Below are 19,139 nucleotides of genomic sequence, written 5' to 3'. Positions count from 1 at the left end.
TGTATGTATGTGTACGTGTGACGATACATACATACAGAGCCTATGCAAATGCCAACATCGACGCATGTGCGTTGCATAGCTTCCCGCCTTTCTCGGATCGGGGTGCATGCATGCATGATGCAGCACATGCCAATCAATGCGAACATCAACGCATGTGCGTTGCACAGCTTCCCGCCAGTCTCGGATCGATCGGGCCGGGGTGCATGCATTCATGATGCAGTACGGACTCAGTACAATCATAATCATTGACCTTGTAGTTGTAGGTCTACAACAGTGCTGGCAACTGAAATTCGACCCCCTGAGCGGGCGCTCAGGGGTCGGATTTCAGTTGCCAGCACTGTACTACATGTACTAGTACTGCAACTATACTTGTTCTCTTGAAAGTGATGACGTCAAAAACGGCCAGGGAGTACTAAGTTGACATCAGATTTCTATTTTGGATCCACAAAGGTGTGACTTTGCTATTGCCTCAGTATGTGGGTGCATAGCAACCCACTCATGTCGTATGCAGGGGTGACTTTTACTTCGCCCCAGTTGTAACCCCGCCCCCAGTAGCCAAATCAGTCAGTTTCACTGGTTACATCACCTTGCTGTGAGTACAGTCCGTGCGCCAGTTCAGAAAAAGTCGTCTAAAAGTTGCACTTTTATTTTCCAGATTTGCCAGATTTCGCAGTTTTCTCAAGATATCGCGAGACGAATACTCAATGGCGTCTCCTTCGTCGTCCTTTGGTTTACGTCCCCCGTGAGTTCTTTGTCTCAGATCGTTGTCGAAATCCAACCTAATAGTTGTTCTCTGCCCTAAGTTTTGTCCGTGGCGATAACAAATATCGAGAAGTTGAGTTCTCGCTCGTCGCTTGCGTTTTCGTTATGTCGCTGATATTTTGGTTGAACATGCTATAATTTCGTGCCGTTGGTTTGTACAAGGGTTTCGCTATTTCCTGCTTATTTATTTAGAAAGAGATATTAGCCAACAGTGCATCCTCCAATTTTGGCTTGTGCAAAATATCCGACAGCGGTGGTACCAACCGTTTTGTCAACACTGTATTTTTGACACATTTTGAGACACACATGTCTTCAATTGGTGAACTTAGGAACGACCGACAGAATCGTTCAAGGGGTCCTAGTATTCTGCGATGTACCAGCCAGACCATTGTATCCGTAGACCACGAATTTATAAACAACACGAACCTCAACAGGTTGCTGGAGCTCCAAACACAAACCCTCGTAGATCAATGCATGTGCCTATACTTGTATGTACAACAGCAACAATATCAAGCCAAATACAGTACGGAGGTGGGAAAGAAATATAAATAATTCATGCAGAGAGGATGACACTACAAACACAGCACCCGAGCCAATGCAGAATTGAAGTGAAAAAATGGCATCTGCGGATGGCCTGGATACGTTGCTACTATGTACAGAACAACCGCCACAAGCTATGACACATAAAGTCTTGTACCTTCATTCACGGCGGACGCATGGAGCAAATAATACGTTTACCATACACCCGTACATACATCACGTTTTCATGCGCTTTTTTCGACAGACCCACACACGTCTGCATGTACATGTAAACGCACAGACATGTATACGTACGTACGTGCACGAACATACACACCCATAAACATGCACACACATACACACACACGCGCACATCCGCTAAAGTATGGGAGCATATGTGCACAAAGCATCACGTGATTGCATTCACAAGTTTATACAAGACAGCCAGGTAATGAATGCATACTTGTAGTTGTGTGGTAGCTGCTACAACAAAATGGAGCATTGGCTAAATATTGCAATAAGGAGAGTGTTATGATAGTCATGCAAAGGTTCTGCTGTTATCAACGAAGTGCACGCCTCTCGTGCCAAGTTCAAGATCCATTGTACTCTTCTTTGCAACATACTTCGTGCAGCTTGCATCCAATCGTAGGCATCACGAGTCAAGGCAGCAGCCACATGGACCAGTAAGATTCACTGATATTGAGGATTTGGACCAGGGTGCTGTTCCGATCAAACTTGAAATAACACCTTGTTGAACTGGGTCTTCCCCACTGGCACAGCCACCTGGTGTGGCCCTACCATTAGTGGTCTCTGCCCGTTGCCTTCATTTTATTGGTAGGGTTGTGTTTGACGAAAAGCCCACTTGACTGCCTTCCAGCATATAGCTTTCAAATGTAAGTGTGATGTATTGATATCACAGACATGCTGACGTTTGGTACATGCCTCAAGGCTAGTCAATAGAATTGAAAGTCATACATCACTTCAAGCTAGGACCACTTCAGTGGGAGAAATGAGGTGATCCACTGTTGTCCGCTGGAAGCGTTTGACCCTGTTGATCATGGTGATATCTACATAGGCATCAATACACAGCCGGAAAGTGAAGTGTGCACACACAGACTCACACACACACACACACACACACACACACACACACACACACACAGTGACACACACACACGCACACAGACACACACACACACGCACGCACACAGACACACACACACGCACGCACACACATACCAAGCAGCATAGCACCACAATTTCCACCATGTAAAGCAGCAAGTATCGCCCCCCAAGCATGTGTATGCACAGAGTACATGATTATGCCACAAGGGATTTTTTATATAATTATTTGAATGCAGGTGCACAGACCCTGGGTCATTGGCATTGGTCATGGGTTTCATATTCATGTCCTAACTATAAATTGATAAGTCAATAATAATTTTGCTCTTCTGTTTCATGCATTGTGTGTAAAATTTCAATATACAGCCAAATTGTACTAAAGTACCGTACAGCTCTGCATCAATTTTGCCAATGCTGTTGATTGTACATTGTTCACAATCGCTGCCATTTCTCATAAATAATATTGTCATGCAGTATAGTTACGAAATACACCGCCAGGATGCCACAATACAAAGATGGCTACATCTTTTCAACCAACATGCAATTATTGCGAAAAAATAAATATTTCCATAATTTCGTGCCGTTGGTTTGTACACAATTTCAGGGCTAAAATAACCTTACCCTGTCATGGCGATATCTCTGAGGAGTTGAATTCACCTAGTCTCCCTTGTGCAAAAAATTCGCTCGTGGTGCTGCCAGCTGCAATGTAATGGCAACCCAGAATAGGGTGAAAATCGAAAACGATAAATTCCTCGCCTCCCGTCCATCCAACTGCGCTGGTTGCATCAAGTACGATGTTTAGAAGACGAGTGGCATCCGACTAACGACTGGCAACATATTTCTTGAAGAAGGAAGCCCTCATTTCACCGACTGGCCTCGAGGTAGGCAACAAATCGACCAACAATTTACTGACCGGCGTCGTCATCTTTCCCTGCATAACGTCTGCATGTATGGTTCCCGCGCAGAAAATAAAAATCGGGCCAAAACAGGGTCTGGCGCACGGACTGAGTAAGACGGCTTGAAATGTGCTTGGATCCATACAAAAACTGGATCCAAGTGGATCCAATTTTTGAATTTTTGAAATTGTTGCTATGCTGTGACGTAGCACTTTCAAGCCCTATTAAACTTCGCATGCAAAAGTCAAAGGATATCGCCGAATTGTTGTCATAAATTCAAAATTTCACCCAAAATGCAAGGAAAATTCGCTTTGCTGCCATGGTAACCAATATGGTGCCAGAATTTGCCATAAATTTTATGACTACACGAATGAGGGAGTCGTAAAAAATACCGGTTTTTAACGACTCCCTGGCATGAATTTACCGTACTGCATAGCATGCGCGTAAGCCTGTAGATCTACGAAGAGCATCCATGATAACCCCAGGGGTTATGTACTCTTGCCTGTAGATCTACACTTAGACAGGTGCATGCACAATAATAGCCCAGTTATTAGCATTAAAAAGTAAAAAATACGCTCGGTATCTGTTCTTGCTACTGTGCTCTATGGCTGCCAGACCTGGACCATCTCTAGGGGTAAGCGGTATATGCTCTGGAAATGAGCAGATTATGCTCTAGCGGATGTTTGCAGAATGCTCGAGAAAACAGCCAATTATGTTTTTTATACGCTTCACTAGAAAGACCAAAAGAACATAATTATAATCGTCATGAATAAAGGACTCAGACCATTCTCATGATGTGGACTGGGAGCTTTGTGGAAGTACAGGACAATAATAATTATGCAAGAGGAATACCAAATTCACAACCAAACACTGACCTTTTTTTATCATTCCTAATCAACATAGTCGTATGTTCCTCTTGACTGGATTACACAGAACGGATATAATTATAATATATGATGCCATTTGATTTATGTTTTTGGCAGAACATTCTATTTCCGGCATATGCGAATATGTGGGTTGCCATTGTGCGGTTGACATTGCCGCGGAAATGCATATACCGGTACTTGAAGTAATAATAATAATAATCTGTCCCTGCGGGAATTTGCGGAAAAAATCCTCGAAAACTTGTGCAAGAAATTGCGGTGGAAAACAACAAAAAATGCGGCGAAAAGTTCGGAACTTGCCAGGAACTCCCGGAATTATTGGCAGAAAATTGCGGATTTGGGCCAAGTCACGAAATTTGTTGTATCCTTAGAATCGCTATTTGCGTACTGTGGAAATAAGCTACAAGCAGGATCATGGAAAGCACTGTATACTGCATGAAAAGTGCAGAAAAATGTCAAAAGAAGTGCAGAAAACAACAAAAACGCGGGAAATCGCGAAATTTGTTGCGTCCGTGGAATCGTGATTTCCAGGAGGGACAGAATAATAATAATATTAGGGAGGTTCCGGAGTACGATTTTTCGTGCCAAAATCCGTGGAGGCTCTACGGATTTTTTATACGTCGTTTTCGAGCAGTGAAAAGTTCCGGGGTACGGAACTTATGTGTTTGCCGTCATTGCCTAGGTTACGATCGCAAACACGTCACATCCCCGCGCTATGCCTTTTTATTTTGAAAATTTGTACCGAAATCAAAACTTCCCGCGAAAAATCGATGTTTCTCGTACCAAATTTGTACGCGAAAAATCTTTCTGCACCCGATGGTCGATGGCGCAAAATCTCCATACGAAATATGGTTCGTATGAAAGCCAGTCCACACGGATTCTCCGTGCCGAAAAATCGTATGGAGCACGCCTGGAAAAAATCCGTAGCGCTCAGGCATGCAGTCTCACTCGTATTTTAGCTATTTTTCTGGAATGGATGCTGCTCTGCGCCCCTTGGTGAACCTTTCCTGCGCTCGTGGAGCAGCTGAAAAGGACCACTGGTATGTCTGGTTCCTGGTTTGAAAGTGGAGAGTCGACGTTTGTGCCTTGAAAAAGGAGTAGAGAGCGAGTAAGGTACGTCTGTGGCTTATTTTTGAGTGCTCCTCGTACATTTTTGATCGTGATAGAAATTCTCAGACCAAAGTCAGACCAAAGTCAGCGCGATGATGGCCGTACAGTTTTCTTGTGGATTTTTTAGTTGTTTCATATCGTATCTATGTCAGTATCGTGATGGTGAAGTGGAGAGGGTGATTTTCTTCCTCTAGGCTTCGTTCGGCCGACTTTGCTTCGTCCTAGTTGAAAAGTGATCCTGAAAAAAGGTCGATTCGCAAAATTATGTTGATTTTCAATGTACGTGGTGACATGCGATTGCTGGCTATGATTCAGACTTTCTTTCATTCTCTCTTTTCTCACTCTTCAATGTAGTCGTTTCGTTCGTCTTGGTCTCTTGTCTCGTCGTCTATAATAAATGTCGTTCCCCCAACCTACCTGTTCCCGTTGTAATGTCTGGATAATGTGTCGTCAGTCGTCCTGTTTCGAACTCAACACGATGAATGAGTTGTCTTTGTTATTAGTTCGTTCTTCATGAAGTAATGCCGTAGAATCCATCTGGTTTTCAAATCATAAAATTTCTGCATTGCCACGATGTCGCGCTTTCAGAATGGAACGGTGATTGTTCTGACGAAGCGTCATTCAACGACTTGACCGGTCGCAGTATTGCAGTTGCAAGTCGAACAGGGGGGGGGGGGATGTCACAGAAGCTACACCTACAAAGTCGCTGCTAACTTGTTGAAAACTCTGAAGTGCTCGAGAAAAACCCTTGCCATTGCGCTTTGCGTGATTTGGAAATGATGGCTTGAAACACCGTCAGAAGTGTATTTGGTTCCTGCAATAGTCTGTTCTTCGCTACCTCACCTGTTTATTCCGAAGCAACTCCCGTTTGGATTTTCGAAATTTAACAACCAACATCATAAAATCACTAGGAGCTAGCTCGTAACTAGTGCCCAAAAACATTTTGAAACCCAGAAAATGGACATAGTTTACCGTAGCAAAGCATTCCTCACGCTACGGTGTGAGATGCACTTTCGTACAGTAGGGGTGAAAGTGCATGGGGTCAGTGCATATAGGCCAGCAGATCTTGCAAAAATGGGGTGGGCGTTTGCAGCGGACTTTACGGTATATGCCATGGCAAATGCCACGTCGCACGTTGCCGACACGGTAAATGTCACGTTCAATGGCACGGAGAGTGTCACGTCACCTAGAGTACCACGCGTGCATGCACAATGCTGTTTGGCCGACTTCGTCACTGTGAAGTGCAGTGCACACGACCGTAGACAGAAGGAAAGCATGAGTATACAGCAACAGCAAACATAGCAGCATAGTTTGAGCGGTAGCACGAAGCTGCGTGCACCCATTAATCTGCCTAATTATCACCATACTGATACACACACCATTGGACCATTGGACGCCCATCGCCAGAGGCGATGATAGCGATGCTACAGCAGAAGCCATAGCAGCTTGTGCTGGGATGGTACCATTCAACAGCTTGCAAGGCTGAAGAATTGACCACCACTATTCAGCCTGGTCTACACCACACAGGTATGAAGTGGCTTTTCTGGCCAGTGAATCACTACTTTTTTTTCACGCACACACATCACACCATATACTCCGGCATGCACTGGCTGTTGGTAACCACCCAGGAGAATGAAAGAAAAGTCAGGAGGAGTCTGAGAAAGAGAAGAAAGAAGTGTGTGACCATAATCGTCCGGAATCGAACCCGCAACCTATCGATTGGAAATCGCTGCACATACCACTGCACCATATGGGACACACACACACACACACACACACTTGTACTTGTGCTTGTTGCTCACTGCCAAAACTGGTCACGTGGGTCTCCCCGGGAGAGGGAAGAGAGACTCAAAAGGAATCTTGGAAAGATGACTCAATTGGCTATTGAACCGCCCAACAGCCGACACCCCCTCAAATCCCCAAAACTCTGGGTGGACTTGAAAATGATCCCACTTATGGGCTCACCACACCTCAGTAAGTGGGTAAGGACAAGGTGCAGAAAAAGGATTGACGGCATCAGAGTATACGTCCTGGGATCCAACTGCAGTTACCCCTGACCCCAGTGAAGGTAATACTTGCTACTAGTGTGGGTGACTAAATCAGAGTGGATCTGATATAAGCTTCACTAGCACCATTGATTACCGAACTAGCTGACACACATACACACACACACCCGCGCGCTCGCGCGCCCACGCACCTGCAGACCCAAATTTGCATTGTGGCTTACCTCTGGTCTAGAAGGACTCTATCTGCGAGAGGAGATGTTCTCTTTGAAAGCACTGATCGAAGTATGTCAGTTAGACTATGAGATGAGCCAACCGTACACAAAGTCTAAAGAAAAGCAGCAGATGTATAACACAGAAACACACACACATACACACGAACCCGCAATCTATCGATTGGAAATCGCTGCACAAACCACTGCACCATATGGCACACACACACACAAACACACACACAAACACACATACACATAACACACACACACACACACCATTTTACCATTTGACGCCCATCGCCGGAGGCGATGATAGCGAATGCTACAGCAGAAGCCATAGCAGCTTGTGCTGGGATTGCACCATTCAACTGCTTGCAAGGCTGAAGAATTGACCGCCACTATTCAGCCTGGTCTACACCGCACAGTTATGAAGTGGCTTTTTCTGGCCAGTGAATCCCTACTTTCGGGTCTTTATCTTTTTGCTTTTTTTTCACACACACACATCACACCACATACTCCGGCATGCACTGGCTGTTGGTAACCACCTAGGAGAATGAAAGAAAAGTCAGGAATAGTCTAAGAAACAGAAGAATGACGTGTGTGACCATAATTGTCGGGAATTGAACCCGCAACCTATCGATTGGAAATCGCTGCACATACCACTGCACCATATGGGACACACACAAACACACACACACACACACACACACACACACACAACGCATGACTGCATGCACACAAACATGTACGCGCACACGCACGCACACACACACACACACACACACACACACACACACACACATATAAACTACAACAAAATGCGACTTGAGCTACGAGGGAGTGCTGGCCAGCGGAGTGAGAGGCTACATAGAGAGAGATTCAGGGTCGGCAGGGTGGACACTGCCGGAGAAGAATCCACGAGAGACTTGTCAACTGCCGGAGCAGGATCTTGGCAAAGCCAAGAGAGTCTAGAAATGTCAGCAGGACGATGACCCATAGCCCTGAGTATCCGGAAATGAGCGTGGCCAACACCCCTTAGCGCTTGCACCCGAATGCATCAGAACAGTGTATAGGAAATGGGAGAGCCAAGTGACTACATGCAATGGAAAGTCACAGAGCAAAGCTGCATGCATACCCACGTATTCTCACAACACCGCACAAGGATGATTGGGGTACACCAGTGTGCTGGTTTCGATCAACTGGTGAAGCGATTGGCGTTGCAAACAGCCAAAGTGATCGCTCACGACTGAGCCGCAGCAGTACCCGCGACCGGGTGCAAAGTTCCCTGATCGACGTTGCAAACAGCCAACCAGGGTGAAGCAGTTGGCGTTGCAAACGGCCAAAGCAATCGCTCATGCTTGAGCGGCAATAGTACCCACGACCGGGTGCAATGACTACTGATTGGCGTCGCAAACAGCCGACCAATAGTATGCAATTTTAAGCAGAGATAGTAGCAGCAAAGCAACCAGTTGAAGGAAGCTGTTCCCAGAAAACCAGCACACGGCACCCCAGCAAGCGTTCACCACCAATGCACGAGAGCTCAGAACAAGTGAATTAAGGCACGAGATGGATAAAGGTAGGCATGCAGATGGATGAAATCCAACGCAGGTTCTCAATACGACAATTTAGCAATGACAATCGGTACCTGTATGTCAAGGCTATATTGCATCGACTGGAATGGCAGCACTGCTTGGTCTGGTTGTGCTTGAGCAGCTGGGGCGAGACGCCGAAATTCCTCCATGCGGAAACGAGACAGCGAATCGGCAATGCAGTTAGACTGGCCAGCAATGTGAGCAGCAGCGACGGTGAAATTGAAGCGAGCGCACACAAAGAACAGCTCCCTGATCAGGGTCATCACTGGCGGTGACTTGGATGTGCCGGAGCGGATGCAATCTACCACAGCCTTGTTGTCACAGTGCATTGTGATACGAAGCTGGCGCCATTCCTTGCCCCACGTGCAGCACGCTGTGACCAACGCGTAGAGCTCCTTCCACTCAATGCTGTGAGCGAGTTGCTCAGGCGACCAGGTCCCTTGAAGCCAGCGGCCGCTGTTGAATGCGCCCCAGCCCAGGGTGCCACTGGCATCAGTGAACAGCTCCAAGTCTGGAGATGGTGTCCAATCTGGGAACAGGAAGAATGATTTTCCGTTCCATTCTTCCAGGAGCCCTAGCCACCATTGGATATCTTCCTGGCACTCGGTAGTCAGACTGATGCGGTAGTGAGGCTGCTGGTAGCGACTGCAAATAGACCACAGGCGCCGCATAAATGTCCGACCGGGTACGATGACTCTTGCAGCGAAGGAGAGTTTCCCCAGAAGAGATTCGAGTTCGAGGGAGACATGGTAGGGTTGATGCTCGCAGCAGTCAACAGGCGCTTGATGTCAGCCAATTTGTCGTCAGGGAGCCGGGCTTCCATCTTCTCACAATCCAGGATAATGCCCAGGAATGTCAGGGTACGAGACGGGCCTTCCACCTTCGCAGGCGCGAGCGGGACTCCGAGGTATGAGAATGCACGGAGAAGAATGGCCAGCTGCCGATTCGCCACTGCCTGGCCCACGCTCACGCACAAGTAGTCGTCCAGGAAATGCAGCAATTTAGGGATGGAGAATTCGTGGTGCATTATCCATTCGATGGTGGCTGCCACTGCATCAAATACCGCTGGGCTAGAGCGAAGCCCAAATGGCAAGACACGGTCGTAGTAGTACTTACCCTGCCACAGGATGCCTAGGAGATGCCAATCCTGTGGGCGGACAGGTATTTGACGAAAAGCGCTCTTCACATCGAGTTTAGAGAGATAGACAGGAGACGGGGAGGACATAATGATGCTAATGGCTTCATCAATGCTGATGTACTGCAAAGAGAAAGGTTCGGCAGGGATCCCGTCATCAACGCTGGAGCCGGCAGGGCTGGACAGGTGGTGTATCAAGCGTAGCTTGCCATTCTTTTTCGGAACGGCGCCAATGCCAGAGCAGTACATAAATGAGAATGGGGGCGAGTCAAATGGGCCAGCCGTGTAGCCGGCGTTGCAGGAAGCGGTGAGCTGTGCAGACACAAATGCAGAGTGCTGGAATGCTGATGAGAGGTTGGACTAGTGTTGGTTAGTTATGCGGTTGCCGGTAAAGCCAATGTCAAAGCCGCAGCGGAGGCCGTTAATAACATACGAAGCCAATGAACTGTCAGGGTGGTTACGAAGCAGTGATTCGAAGCGAGAAACAGAGAGGGCGTGTGGACAGCAGGACATGCGCTTGTGAAATCAGTAGAACGTGAAGTGCAGGGAGAAATATGTACAATCGCGGGAGCTGCAGCCAAAGCAGCACAGTTACTGGCGCCTACCGCACTTAGATCCGTTGTGGTCCTTGGACCCGCAGCGGGTGCAGACATGGGCGTACTTGCACGTGCTGAGACTGCAACGCCCAGCGTTGAAGTTCCGGCAGATCGGTTGGCCATTAGACACCGTACGGACCCCATTGAAGGCTTGCTGGTTGTTACGTTGTGGACGAAAGGGACACTGGCCGCCTCCGGGATGGACGAGGCGGCAGGACTCACATGTGGGCCTTGATTGGCTAGTCACGGACATTTGCCACAGATTGATGTCGATGACGTCAAAGCGCTTGCCTGGCTGAGCAGAAATGGCAGAGCGAAACTGGGTGTCGTACGACAGCCAAGCCTCCGGATAGTATTGCCTGTTGGCTGCAACAATGGTGGCTTGGTATGAGAGCATCTCCTGCAGGCGGGTTGGCAGAACACACGATGTTCATGAAGAGAGTCCATGCCTCCAGCCATGTCGGCAAGTCGTGGACGCGTCGACGAACGGGCTGGGCAGCTCCACCTTCCACCACCTGTATACCAAAACATAAATACGCACCATAGCAGCAGCACCAGCAGCAGCAGCAGCAGCAGCGGGGAAAGAGACACCTACAATACGGAGGATTAGCAAGACGAAATTCGCATTCGTGTTCACGAACATTTTTCGGTTCGCAAACTGGATTGCAAACTTTCGCATTTTTCGTTTGGAAAAGTAGTCGAAACACAAATCGCGGATTCGTGTCAGGACAGTCATCAATTTACAATGCCGTACTGTCTGTGAGCAATGTACGACGTGTCAACGTCATGCATGTGTGAATTCTGTTTGCTAATCCTTCTCAATGCAAAATTCCATTACTGAGTTCGACTTTGCTTGGAGTGCGAACACGAACGCGGATTCCGTCTTGCTAATTCTCCGTAGTGTCATGATGTCATGATAGAAGAACAGTTACAGCCTGGTACATGTAGATAGAAAGCTTTTCCAGTTCTCAACGCTAGTGCTCAAAGGAATACACCGAGTACTCGAGTACACGCTCGCTGAGTACTTGACTTGAATTCAAAAGGGGCTCGATACTCGATAGCATACACGTATAGTAGAGGAATGTATGCTGTCATGACTTTTTTGTGCAGCACAAACTGACAAAGTCTATTTATGTAGTTCCTCTCGACGAAGTCAGAGCCAGGCGCGTACGCAGGGGGGTTCCCGTTGCCCGTAAACCCCCCAAATGTTCCAAACGAGCAACGTTTTTGGGCATTTATTGGTAGGGCGCATGATCGATCTGGCAAGAATGCAAAACTTCAAAAGATCGTAACTCAGTCAAATCTCGCTCAAATCCAACGATCCAAATATCCAGGTCGAATAGAAAACTCTCAGCTGTCGGTTGAAACAATTTGTGAAGCGCTGCGAGCAATGTATCGTGAGATAAATCATTCGTAAATTGAGCCGCGATCTTGGCAATTTCAAAAGCGCGCAGTGCGACTTGAGTATCGAGAATTTGAGATTTTCGTCGCGCTGATTTGCTCAAATTTGCAGGGGCTTCCCTTGTGATATTTTCAAGAGTACACAGGAAAAAGTCGAAACTCTGCGATCAAGAAAAACGAAATCGCTGGAGCAGGACGCGTTTGGGCCTGTTTGGGGCATTTTTCGCACCGTCGCTGCACTCTACCGCTATAGCCTATAGCGCTGGATATGTATATGACTGTACTGTGTCCTGGCTATGATGGTCGACCTCATTCTCTCCCTGATACCTTTCCACTTCCAGGAAGCCCAAGATACTGAAGATTCAGTGAGTAGAACTGAAGTTATGATCCAAACAACACGAAAAAATGCATAATTTTGAAAATTTCCTGCGGCTCTTTAGGAAGGGTTAAAACTAACACACTTACACACACTTTGTTACTCGTTGTTTGGGATTCGGTTGGAAACCCCCCTAGAGGTGACCCTGCGTATGCGCCTGAGAGCTGTGCCTCTATTACTGGAAGTGTTTAGGTATGTAGATGCAAGTGAAAGAGAGAAAAATCAGTCCGAGAGATGTCACTGACTTTGGGCGAAACTTGACCTACCCTGTACAATGAACATGTGTGCTCAATTTGAAGCTAAAGTTGGCGTGCTGGGAATGTGCACATTAGAGCGACTAGGTTGTGTTATAGGGTACTCAACTCGATAGTGGCACTACTCGTTCGATAGCATAGAGTGCTCGTTTGAGCACTACTCAAAACCTTGGCAATGTACATTTAGATACTTGGTCAGCGTCAGCAATATTGTCGCTTATCTTTCGACAATTTGAAATTAGACTTTGGACAACAACGTGTGCACTTGAGGTGATAAAACGTGGTACGATAGAAGGTAAGGTATAGAATGACAACTAGCCATGAGGAATGTATTGTCCAAGGAAGTGTTCATACTTTTGTTGGTCCTCCTCCTCGCTGCTCTCGGCTCTGGATTGCTCTCTCGCTTTTGCAAGCTCATCTCTATTCCTCTCCGCTGCCTGGCTACTTTCTAAAGGGAAGTCGATCGTGACGGTTGCCTTCTCTATATGACTTCGCGTGGGCAACACGACTACCTGTGTGGTTCAAATCAGTCGCCGTTCTTTGCAAGATTTTATATTGAACGACGACGACGCGTACAGTACTGAGTAAATCTCCACGGGCGCTGGATACCCCGAGCGTTGAGCTGGAGGTGAGGGAACTACGATCTCAGCTTGTCGAGCGATCCCCGAGGTGAGCCTTCTCAGCCGTTTTGCAAAATGGAACTGATTTCGAGTATAGTAGCCGATTACTTTATTGTGCGTCGCGCTGCTCTTACCTGTGCAGTGTGACAAGAAAATATATTTTATGCGGCGTGGTATCAATCAGAATCACCCACCCGTCGCTCTCGAAATCAACTCCAAATCTAGCTAGACCTTTCAGGTACTAGTAAACTAACTTACTAACCAATAATGGGATGAAATGGGCTGCCAAGTGAGCATCCCCGACATATAAACCAAGCTGAAAGATAAGCGACAATAATATTGATGACGCGGACCAAGTAGAATCTTTCTCACTACTCAAAACCTTGGGGGTGTACACGTACTCTGGAGCTGGACGCCAGATGGGACGCAAGGCAAAGAAGGACGCATACATCACGCTGAAGGTTCCTAAGGACACCTTTCCCGGTCCCTACCATGCCGGCTCATTAATCCCTCAAAGAGTGAGATTGGCATAGTCTCCAAGTCCATACTCGATACCGCTCTAAAACAGCTCCGCCCCCAGCTGCAGATCAATGCATGGAGGAACACGGCAGTGGTGATAGAGTGGTTCACAAGTACAGTCAACTTGGCTAATAACGACTGCGGATATAACGACAATTCGCGAATAACGACAGAATTTCCATGCCCAGAGCAAAGTCCCATCTAACTGTATACATTTAATTTCGGATACAACGACTATCTGAATAACGACAATTCGTGAATAACAACAAGCTTTTAGTGCCCCGAGGTCATATCCACTGCTTGAATAACGACTTTCTGGGCTTTTGACAGCTACTTCAAGTACCTGTCATGCAGAAGTACCAGAACCCATGGCGATGGATAAAGGTACACATGCAAGAAGATGCAGCCAAGGGGGGTGGGGGGTGCTTTTATTATTGTTACTTTTTGCTTCTACATGTAAATACATGCAGTTGTAGTGATCGGCACAGCTACATATACATGTAGTTGTATGGTGTACATGATTGTACAGTAATCATCATAATTATATGTACAGTACATGTCCCTGTATACGTACAGTACATGTCCCTGTATATGTACAGTACATGTCCCTGTATACGTACAGCACATGTCCCTGTATACGTACAGTACATGTCCCTGTATATGTACAGTACATGTCCCTGTATACGTACAGTACATGTCCCTGTATACGTACAGTACATGTCCCTGTATATGTACAGTACATGTCCCTGTATATGTACAGTACATGTCCCTGTATACGTACAGTACATGTCCCTGTATATGTACAGTACATGTCCCTGTATACGTACAGCACATGTCCCTGTATATGTACAGTACATGTCCTTGTATATGTACATGTAGATGGCTCCAAAGGCCAACTTTTCAATCTATTTCCCTTCCATATTGACTTTATAGTTCCTTTCATTTGTAATATGAAAATAAAGTACACTTTGACATAGACCATGAAAAGAGATTCGTTTTGATATGCATATCATACTATACAACAATATGGGTTCACATACATTCAAATGGGACTTCGGGTATAAGGACACTTTGCGAATAAGGACACTTTTCGGATGCCCCGCCGAATGTCGTTATTCGCAAAGTTGACTGTACACCAGAAAAAGAAAAGTACATATTTGTGTGCTTTGACTGTGTTGATTTCTACCCCTTAATCGATTATACCGGATACTCGAAATAGATTTCGTTACAAGCTAACAAATTGATTATTGGAAACGTTTCGATTACTCAATTGTGCATACAGTATACATGATTATACACGTATGATTGTAGATAGACCAATGTGCGAGGAAAAATTCTCTTCTCCCCAGGATCTATTTTAAAATTCTAAATTTGTAAGTTAATTTTCGCATTTTCAGCTTCTAATATGGCTTTTGTCTGTACGAGAAGAAACAATCGAAAAATTAACCAATAACCGATCGATAGTGGTTCAGGTTATTCCGAACTTATTCGATAGTCAAAAAGCGTAATCATTTCACCCCTACTGTTTTCTGATGATCGCTTAGTGCGTGAAACTCGGAGTAAAACACTTTTTCATCCTCCTAATATTGTTGTAGTGTAAACGTAGATAGAGATCAGTACCAGTGCTTTCAACTTGCTGGGATCATCGGGTACACTGACACTAAACCCAACCTAAATCATGCATTTTGAAGTGGTGTGAGCCAGGAAAATTCATGCTGACATGTACCAGCGGTGCTGATGGCGACAGCAGAGGCAGTTTAATGTAAGGGTCACTGACCTTGGGCCGTCCTTGCTGTCTCGTCCGGAAATCCTTAGTCACCTGAGAACACACGGGAGAATGAAGAAGGCGGCGTATGGTGCAAGAGTAAACCAGGTGGAGAGAGCATCATTCACCCCACTGGTGTTTTCGGCCTCGGGTGTGGCGGGCAAGGAAGCCACTATATTTCTGAAGTCGCTAGCTGCTTTGGTTGTAGACAAAAACAAAGACTTGGTATATTCTGCCGTGATGGGTGAGTTACGCACCCGGGTTTCGTTTTGCCTGCTGCGATGGACAGTCACGTGCTTTAGAGGGTGCAGGGCCTCTTACTAGGGAGTTCAGTCACGTGACAAATCAGCTGAAAACAGCCTTCACGCGGGTCACGTACATTAGCATGGTAGCGGTGGCACCATGGACTGCGCTGCAGTTTTTTTCGAATTACTTTGTCCTGCTTTCTTTTTCAAAGCTGAAAGTTGGTGCGTTTGATAGCTGAGGTCTTCCTGCTCGTTTTGGTGCTGCACTTGCTTGGGCAACTGTAGTTTGAGCTTTTTGTTGTGAGGAGTGTAGTTTTCAATTGGATTTTTCATCCGTTTGGAGGGAGTTCACGGCCAGGGAACACCCACCATCGTGTTCAGCGACCTCGAATTATGTAGAATATTGCTTTCTTCTCGAGCTGGGGAATCGCTCTTGATCGCGCTTTCAAGACGTTCACCTCCTGGTCGCCCGAAATGAATGAATTTCTGGACCCAATATGTTCAAGCGCTAGGAGTGTTTCAGATGATTTGTTGGCCCTAGTGAAAGATTGCACCTGACGGAGACTTTCGCTATTGCGACAAAGTGAGCTATGTTTTTGTATTCGACTCGTCGCCTTGAAACCAGAAAGAAATTGCTATGGAGTGGTGCTCTGACATGGATCGCGTCAGTGATTGGATTGTACGCGTATTTCACTATTGTGCATTTTACATGTAAAATGTACATGTACATGATTGATCAACTGTGTGACTGCCGCAGTAAATTAAAGTTGGGCATCTGAAGACTAAACTGCTGTATTTATTATTTGTACATGTATAATACAACCATAGCAATCAATGCTCACTTCAATTTCATAGTAATGGAACTCATGTTCAATGGATTTAGCATTGTTGCTATGGTGGTTGCTACGGGCGCCGCGCTCGTTCTCATTGGTCATCGCTTGCCGAAATATTATATTTTGGTCAACATTAGGACTAACTAACCTGTATTGCACCCATAATTATTGCACCTATATTGCACCTACAAGCCAGATTTCATAGCATTCTGACAATATTGTAATGTTGCTAAGCGCTTGCTAGGCTTTCCGGAAAACCCTGTTGGTGCCACATCAGTATGGCATTCCGCATACATCATGATGAAGGTTGGCGTATGACTTTGACGCCTCATATCTCTGGTATCCTTCAAGATTTTTCATCCAAATTATCTGTGCTATCTCCTGTACTGTAGTTCTTCCCGAAAACAAACAGTATTCTTGGTTTACTACGAAAGAAAGAAATACGGTGATATCCCTACTCTTACATTCGCTGCATGTTCGGGAGCCCCATTGCAGCATATTGCCGCCAGCTGTGCTGACACGGGCAGAGGCGTGACTTCGCCTTTGCATGCCGCTAGGCAATCTTATTAGATAACGATCTATTGTGCAGCTTCTGTGTTCAATCTTACATTTCAAATGAGTGTTCTATTTATTTCCGAATTTGGGTTGTCTTTTTGCTTTGACTCTTACTTCATGGTTTAACGCGATTAGCCCAATTGGTGTTGTGAATAAACCCGTTCTCAAGCAGCAGCTGTGTTGGTGGTGACAGCAGCAGAGCCGGCGACGCTGGTGGCTTAGGAGAGTAGGAGAGTGGGAGACTAGGAGAGTGGGAGACTAGGAGAGGTGCTGGCGGTGACAGCAGCACTAGCGGCAATGCTGGTGGTGACAGCAGCAGTAGGGCGGTGCTGGTGGCGACACCCGCAGCAGCAGCGGTGATTTGGTGGTGACAGCAGCAACAGTAGCGGCGGCGCTGATACCAACAGCTAGCTTGACCTTGATATTTATCCAGTGATAAATTTAGCAGCATTCATGTCCAGGTAACTAGTTGTGTATTTGTACAGCTATGTTTCAACCTCACCTTTCTTCCAAGTCCATGTCTGAATAAATCCGTGAACCCGCTAGAAACCTATCCTCTTCAACAGATGTAGCATTTGAAGGTAGAAATAGCGAACTGCGGCATCCCTTCATGACTACGTTATTTATGGACTATGCGCCACGCTTCAATAACCGGCCGGCCTGTTCTGATCACTATGTTCTGGTCACTTAGAGGCAAAGAGTAAGATTGTGCAAATAAATTCTAGCTTGCTTCGCCACAAATAAATTTTAACTTGCTTCGCCGAGGAAACGCTTGCAGTGTAGATACTCAGGATGACATAGTCTGGTCGAAGGCAGGAAACAGCACGACGACAAGCCTCTGGCTCTACTCCTAGTCCTACCGCCATACTACTGATACTACTACTACTACTAGTAGAAGTCTGCGCCAGTAGATTCTACGAGCGATTTTCTGCATCCGCACTCATGCCATGGCCTAGTGATAGTATTAGTAGTGTGACTGTCTGTGTAGTCAGTCCGTTGATCTACGTGAGTCAAGCACGGCGCTCAGCTCCGCCAATCCATGCTCTTTGAGTCTTTACTTCTTGACTTTAGTTTTTACTTCTCAGCTTTGCTGCTAGCTCGGCGTAGCCATGGTAGCTGTGCTCGCTGTGCAGGTCTGTGTGAGTCACTGTGACCAGGTGACTGTCCGCAGAGCTAGAGCTGTAGTGTCTACCAGGTCTACGTAGTGGGCATGATTACAGTATGGGTTAGTGCGCAGATCTACGCTTCCGCATGTCCCGCTCAGTGCAGCTGCGAGCTCACCAGGTCACCACCGCGACCTGGTGAGTCACTGACTGGTGTCGGTACGGTAGTGGCCGAAGCATGCATCTACTCTCACACACGCACTCTCCGCTAGCGCTACGCCTATGCATCGCATGTGCTTGGGCAAGTATTAGTTGGGGAGCTTGGTTTTTTCAGGCTTCGATTGAGTCACACTGCAGTGTCTGTAACCATGGTAACACGGTAACCAGTACTTTGAGTTTTGACTTCCGCTCCTGGAAGCGAAGGCCAGATCCCCCCAGCCAGGGCCAGACCCAGGCTGGACCCAGGCTAGAGATTCATGACCACACGCACAGACTCAGTGATAGTCATGTACTGATGTAGTCATGTTGTACAGTTGTAGTTGTACCATGGCATCATGTATACTGGGCTAGGCAGTCTCCAGTCTGGCCATGGCCCAACATGACAATCATGTCGACAGTCAAGTCAGCAGCGACT

At 46.6% G+C, this 19,139-nt stretch overlaps 1 long non-coding RNA gene across 2 annotated transcripts; it reads right to left on the bottom strand.

Moving 5' to 3' along the window:
* Positions 1-1,660: 1,660 nt before the first annotated feature.
* On the bottom strand, positions 1,661-18,406 carry LOC135823870 (uncharacterized). Of its 2 annotated transcripts, XR_010554788.1 has the most exons (4): positions 17,905-18,406; positions 15,782-15,823; positions 7,521-7,624; positions 1,661-2,348 (listed from the first exon to the last, which is right to left on the bottom strand). It is a non-coding gene; the product is annotated as an uncharacterized LOC135823870 (long non-coding RNA). The 2 variants fall into 2 exon arrangements; XR_010554786.1 differs by lacking the exons at positions 7,521-7,624; positions 15,782-15,823; positions 17,905-18,406 and adding an exon at positions 3,025-3,528.
* Between the last annotated feature and the right edge of the window lie 733 nt (positions 18,407-19,139).

The sequence above is a fragment of the Sycon ciliatum genome, chromosome 1 (genome assembly GCF_964019385.1).
Source record: "Sycon ciliatum chromosome 1, ocSycCili1.1, whole genome shotgun sequence".
NCBI classification, from domain to species: domain Eukaryota; kingdom Metazoa; phylum Porifera; class Calcarea; order Leucosolenida; family Sycettidae; genus Sycon; species Sycon ciliatum.
The sequence above is the reverse complement of the archived record's forward strand: the minus strand, read 5'-3'. Positions and strand labels throughout refer to the sequence as shown.